The following is a 6,637-nucleotide window of genomic DNA, read 5'->3' on the forward strand; positions in this document are numbered from 1 at the left end:
TTCCAAACAGTGGAATAATTTTATATCATCCATGAACATTTTCAGCGTAACTTCTATATGGCTTAATGAAGAGCTAGCAGGTATTGTCACAACTAGGGACATTATCTTTTAGTGTCTGACTGACATGGTTAGCATGGTAATTAAAACTGAAGCGAAACAAGCAACTCGGCTCTGTAAAGTAACTGAAACTCAACCAAGTGGAAATAAAGGAGATTTAAAGAAACAAACTTAAAACTAATTAAAAATAAAGCTGGCCAGTGTGCTCAGGTTGACATGTTAGAATTCAAAAACTACCTGTGTGATATCTTTTAAATTTGATGGTTACTTGAAAGAATTTACAGTGAGTGATCAGTACTGTAATAATATAGCAAATGGTGATGATGAGGAATTATTAGATGGGTTAAACATAATCCTAACCTATAGATATACGAACTAAAAGGTTTAAAATGAAGGCTATGAAAACTAAAACGTTAAAATGAGTGAACATTTGTAATAATTTTCTGTACAGCTATAAAAATAAAAAGGATTTTGCTGTGAAAAGCATTCCAAAAATGTGTTATTGCGCTTTGGGAGTGCACCATTACATATCTATATCTATTATCTATATCTAAAAAAAGAATGGAAAAGAAATTCATTAAAGTAAGATGACTATGTGTGCCAGCTTCTTAGATGAAACGGCAAACTTTGATGAATGGAGAGATTGTGGGAAACCTCTGAGGCAAAGAGTCACACTTCGAGATAATTTGCATCCTAAACCGCACCAGCATGCGCCTATTGTCCAGAGGGGATTGGCACACTTCGGGAAACAGCTGCCGGAAAAACCCTTTTCATGCAAAGTCTGACCGTCGAGTTCACTAGATGTTAAAAAATAATATCACTCAAAAGTTAAAAAGTGGAACTAAGATTCTGTGATTTTGTTGAAAATAACTTCAGTTACTGTAGAGTATATTTTCAAATGTAATTAAATATTTGAGGCAACCAATCATGTTGTTTCCCTCCAGATGGTTGGTGACGTCGGCCTCTGTCTCCGTTAGAAACACGGCGAGCAACCATCACAAAAGCTCCTTTCAAAGACCTTTGTAGTGCACCGACCACATCATTCAATACTGAGTGTGGGAAAGTGAGAAATCTTCCTGCTCACACTAACTACAGACCACAAGACAGGGGACACACTTACTAGATATGGATATCTGACACCTGAGTCAGAGAAAAACTGCATACTTATCCAGACCTTTCCTGGTAGAGTTGTAGTTGATAATGGAAAAGTCTTCATCAGTTGGATCAGCTTCTTAGTACAAAGAACATGCAATTTCTGACTGAGGACACAGTGTCCCGAGCACAGTTTAGCTCACAGCAAATGTGAGAAGAGTGAAGACATCAGAAGCAGAGAAACAGTAGGAGTGAAATTGAATTTTTCACTGAACTGATACATGGTCTGTATATGCACTTGTACAGCTGTAACTGGTTGATAAGCGTGTGCCCAGTCAAAGTCACTGGCACCAGGCATCAGATCAATAGTCTCTACAGGGTCACCACTTTCCCAGATCCACACAGAGCTTTCTCAGTCTTTTATTCCATCTCCACTTCAGTCCACCACCTGTTCCCCTGGGATATAACAATTGTGCCCTACTAATATGACCACAGAGCATCTGGCAGGCAAGATTTCTTTTCTCTTATGTCAGGCACTCTGATTGGTCAACACCGTGAGAAGCTCCAGTCAGACCAAGACCCACACATTCATATGGAGATGTGGGAGTATAAATAGGAGGGATGAAGGCAGCAGTGATCAGAGTCTCTCTACAGAGACCTCTACAGCACAGAGATCCAGCCATGGCAGCTACAGTCTCTCCAGTAATGACTAATTCTCAGGATCATCTCGCTTTGACTAATAAGGTAAATTGGAGATCATCTGAATGTCATTCATTATTCATGAAAGATTGCATTTGATAAAGCTAAACCTGTTCATCTGAATTATTTTATTAATGACTTTGTTCTTCTTCTTGTAGCTCAGAAAGCCTCTGGTGGAGAAGATCTGCAGAGAGAGAATCATATTGAACAGCTCAAGTCTCTTCTGGGTCCTGAGTTCCTCAAACAGCAGCCAGACTCCAAACTGGAGAAGCCAGACATCCTCGAGATGACCGTTTGCTACCTGAGAAGACTGCAGCAATAGTGTCATCCAGTGGACTCAGCAGCTGTTGATAAGAGCTATTCCAGGTGTGCCCAAGAGATGGTCAACTTCCTGCCAAAGGTGGACCTGAAGACTCAGTCCCAGAGAAACCTGCTGAACCACATCAAGCAGCTGCACACTTCCTCTGTTAAACTCCGAGTGAGGCTGACTTCTCTCCTCCGAGCTACACAGTCCAGACCAGCATCACCAAAGACAACACACTCACCAGCTCCCTCTGGAGGCCGTGGTAGAAACCTGCAGACTGGAGTCAAACTCATTAAGTGCAATGATCGTATTGGTCAGAAATTACAGGATTCTTCTTTCTTTTTTAAAAAAAAGACTTGTTCTTCTGTATGTACAGAAGGTTTTACTTTGTGTGTATTTGTTCTTGGTCACAGATGATATTTCCTGCGGAAATGACACCAACCATCTTTGTAATAGAGAGAGAAAACATTTTGTCATGCAATAGACAAGCTTAAAGACCATGTTGGTCAGTCTTTTTCTTCTGTGTTTACAGAAGGTTTTATTTTAAACTAAATGCATTGTATTTAAGTATATATGTTTTAATTACTCAGGATGGACTTGTGAAATTATTTTTATCCTTTTGTATAAGAGGGTATAGAAGCATGTCTAGACTGTAAAGCATGTGAACTTTATATATATATATGTATGTATATCGACTTTACTTTGTATTAAGTAATAATGTCAAATTGTGATCATTGTGATATGATGCGCTTTAGCGTTATTTTCTTCACGCTTGTTATAAAGTGTGGTTTATGCTCATTTTGGAGCACATTATATGAAGATTTGTGTTATAATGTTTAAGTCTTTTGTAAAGACGACTGATCCTAAACTCATTTTGGGTTCAGTGTCCTGCTGATAAAGCTGTTCTTGTGATGTATCATCACCTCTATCGTCCTCCAATAGGAGCTTTTATATATAAAACAGATAATACTGAGTTTAACTTAATAAACATTGAAATCAAAATATTTTTTCTGTTCCTGTGTCATTATGTGTATATATATATATATATATATATATATATATATATATTTATTTATTTTGCAGTGAGTATGCATCATTCCTTTAAAAATCCCATACAGTATTTTATATAGCATAATATTGTAATATAATATTGTAATATGGTAATGTTATACAGTAGTATAAAGTATGATATTTGAAGAAGTTCTTATTAATGTATTACAATTGTAAATTATTTAGAGCTTTCAAAATATCAAAGTTAGATAATACATGTCTCGCAGGAGCTCTGTGTATGTGATCAAGGTAAATTATCAAGTGACCACTTTGGAGCAGTTCTCAGTTCCAGAAGATAAAACTTGCAGTGAAAAGACAGAGTGTGGGAACTCAGAGAAAACTTACTCACTGTGTCTCAGGGGGGCAATACATGCCAACCTTTTTTCTGAGGAGACAAAGCAGGAAAGGTGATATGGTTGAATGAAAAGTGGAACCTGATCATACATAACAGACAGGTTTAAAATACTGAATAGCTAGTCATAGTACATGACAACACCAATAGAACAACACTGCAAAGGTCTTAGAACTATAGTGTTATAAGACTGCACGTTTTTTAAATCTCGGTGAGTGAGGGTGGATGCAAGTTAAAATATTTAAAAGGCATAAACACATACACACAAAAAATGAAATGAAAATACTGATCTCTGTGTTCCCAAAGTAAATAAAAAAAAAAAAAAAGTAATCTAAACCATTTCAGCATTTGTGAACTGTTGTCTATTTAGCACACATCAGAAACAGATTCTCAGTCTCTCAGCCCTGTTTCTGAAACTGTAATGTTTAACAGCTTGATGACTTTGCACATCATTTTCTACCAATATTTTGCAGCCCCACCCCCAAAAACCAGAGCTTATTTCTTAATTTGTATTCTAATATCTGTAGGTAGCTAGTATATTTTCCTATTGTTATTTATATTAATATTTTTTAAAGAGATGTATATAGTTTCTATCTATCTATCTATCTATCTATCTATCTATCTATCTATCTATCTATCTATCTATCTATCTATCTATCTATCTATCTATCTATCTATCTATCTATCTATCTACATACATACATATATATATATATATATATATATATATATATCCTATCCTATATCAAGGGCTCAGCGAAGAGCTCGAGAGGATGTGGTTGTGAAGGTAACGGTGGTCCCCGTGGTAATCGGAGCACTAGGTGCGGTGACTCCCAAGCTAGGCGAGTGGCTCCAGCAGATCCCGGGAACAACATCGGAGATCTCTGTCCAGAAGAGCGCAGTCCTGGGAACAGCTAAGATACTGCGCAGGACCCTTAAGTTCCCAGGCCTCTGGTAGAGGACTCGAGCTTGAAGGAAAAACCGCCCGCAGGGGCGTGCTGGGTGTTTATATATGTATATATCTATATATATATATACACACACACACACACACACACACACACACACACACACACACACACACACACACACTTTAAATAACATTTATTCAGTTTCTGTACCATTAACACCAAGATAAATTTGTGTAAAAACGTAACATTTTCAACAGATATAACTTGAATAGGCAAGTGCATATTATTATGAGAAACAGCTGATGTGGTTTTGACTTTAGTTTGGGATTTTATCACATGGTTGAAAACACCAATCATGTTGTTTCCCTCCAGAAAGGTTGGTGACATCAGACTCTGTCTCTGTCTGAGCACACAACCACAAACCATGACAAAAGCTGTTTTCAAAGACCTTTGTGGTGCACTTACCACCTCATTCAACACTGAGTGTGGGAATGTGGAGCAACTGTCTGCTCACACCAACTACAATCCACAAGACAGATGGTACATCTGTTACAGCTGGATAGGATGACTTCATAAAAAAATATTAGCATTTTCCTTTTAACCAATTTGATTGTTAAATGCAATATTGCACGTTTTTGAAATGATACAAACTTTGTATATGATCTCAGTTTCCATATAGTTTTCACCATACACATCTTGAATGAGTGTTTTGATTTACTGTGTAGCCTATGGTTTAACACGTCTGGTGGAACAATGAGAATATTCCTGATTAAAAACATTTATGACAGACTGAGTTGTCACTTTTTTTTGTTTGCAATGGGTCATAAGTTAAGTTAAACTCCACAAGGAAGTTTCCTTTGTGTAGTTATTTAGGTGGGAAAATGTGGCCAGTTTGATCTGCTGGAATTTGAAAACTTTTAAATGAAGCATTCAGACAAAACTGTATTGATCCACCAGAAAAAGCAGTAAAAAGATAGAAAATAGAGGGAAAATAGACAAGACTCACTCTCAGAGACCCAGTGGGAAAAACTTTAACGAAGTAAGGGTGGGAAACCTCAGACAGAGATGGTCACAGTACAAGTTGATTTGCATCCTAACCATGCACGAGTGCCGGACTATTGTCCAGAGGAATTTGGCACACTTCAGGAAACAGCTGTGTCGACCGCCTCATTTATAATCTGCAGCAGGTGTTTGTGATAAAATTGGAATTAAGTGAATTTAACCAAACTGCAAACTGAAAAACAGAAAACCAAGTTTTGTATTATCAGAGAATCTAAATGTATTTGCATTATATATTCAAATTTTAGCATATCTGGAGGAAACCAATCATGTTGTTTCCCTCCAGATGGTTGTTGACGTCAGGCTCTGTCTCTGTTGGAGCACACGACCACCGACCATCACAAAAGCTCCTTTCAAAGACCTTTGTAGTGCACTGACCACATCATTCAGCACTGAGTGTGGGAAAGTGAGAGCAGGTATCTGCTCACACCAACCACAAACTGAAAAGCAAAAAACACACCTGCTACATCTGGATATCAGAAAAAATGAGAAAAACCCATACTATATGTTATAATGAAACAGTACTGTTCATTATTATGAATGATATTGTTTTCTAGTGTCCTTCATCACTTGGGAAATGAATTTGGTCACTTTGCCACATGAGTTGAACTTCATGTCAGAAGGAAAAGATCAGATCTGACATTAAATGATTTTTCCATAGAAAAACACACAGACCATCTGATGTCTGATTGAGTTTGTGTGAGAACCAAAAATGTTACTTTCAGGATAATCAATGACACTAAGTGGGTGTCAGGTGAGACATGAGAAGTATCTTAATCAGAGAAACAGTTTGATTTGAAAAGCGTGTGCCGAGTCAAAGTCACTGATCTCAGCATCAGGCAGCAGATGTATCCTCTACAGGGTCACCACTTTCTCAGATTCACACAGAGCTTTCGGAGTCTTTTACGCTGACACACACACCCACCCAAAAGTGCTCCATCTGTTCCCTTGGAATGTATCAATTGTCCCCTACTAATATGACCACTGAGCATGTGGCGGGCAAGATTTCTTTTCTCTAATGGACAGCTCTCTGATTGGTCAAAACTGTGAGAAACTCCAGTCAGACCAAGACCCACACATTCATATGGAGATGTGGGAGTATAAATAGGAGGG

At 37.7% G+C, this 6,637-nt stretch overlaps 1 pseudogene across 1 annotated transcript; it reads left to right on the forward strand.

Moving 5' to 3' along the window:
• Positions 1–1,771: 1,771 nt before the first annotated feature.
• LOC146710095 (transcription factor HES-5-like) lies at positions 1,772–3,126 on the forward strand (annotated as a pseudogene). The gene is made up of 2 exons (XR_014920531.1): positions 1,772–1,893; positions 2,007–3,126. The product of XR_014920531.1 is annotated as a transcription factor HES-5-like (transcript).
• The last annotated feature ends 3,511 nt before the right edge of the window (positions 3,127–6,637 follow it).

Source organism: Copadichromis virginalis, linkage group LG5 (genome assembly GCF_057382275.1).
Source record: "Copadichromis virginalis isolate Kocher_CV1m ecotype Utaka linkage group LG5, C_Virginalis_male_GT1.1, whole genome shotgun sequence".
NCBI classification, from domain to species: Eukaryota; Metazoa; Chordata; class Actinopteri; order Cichliformes; family Cichlidae; genus Copadichromis; species Copadichromis virginalis.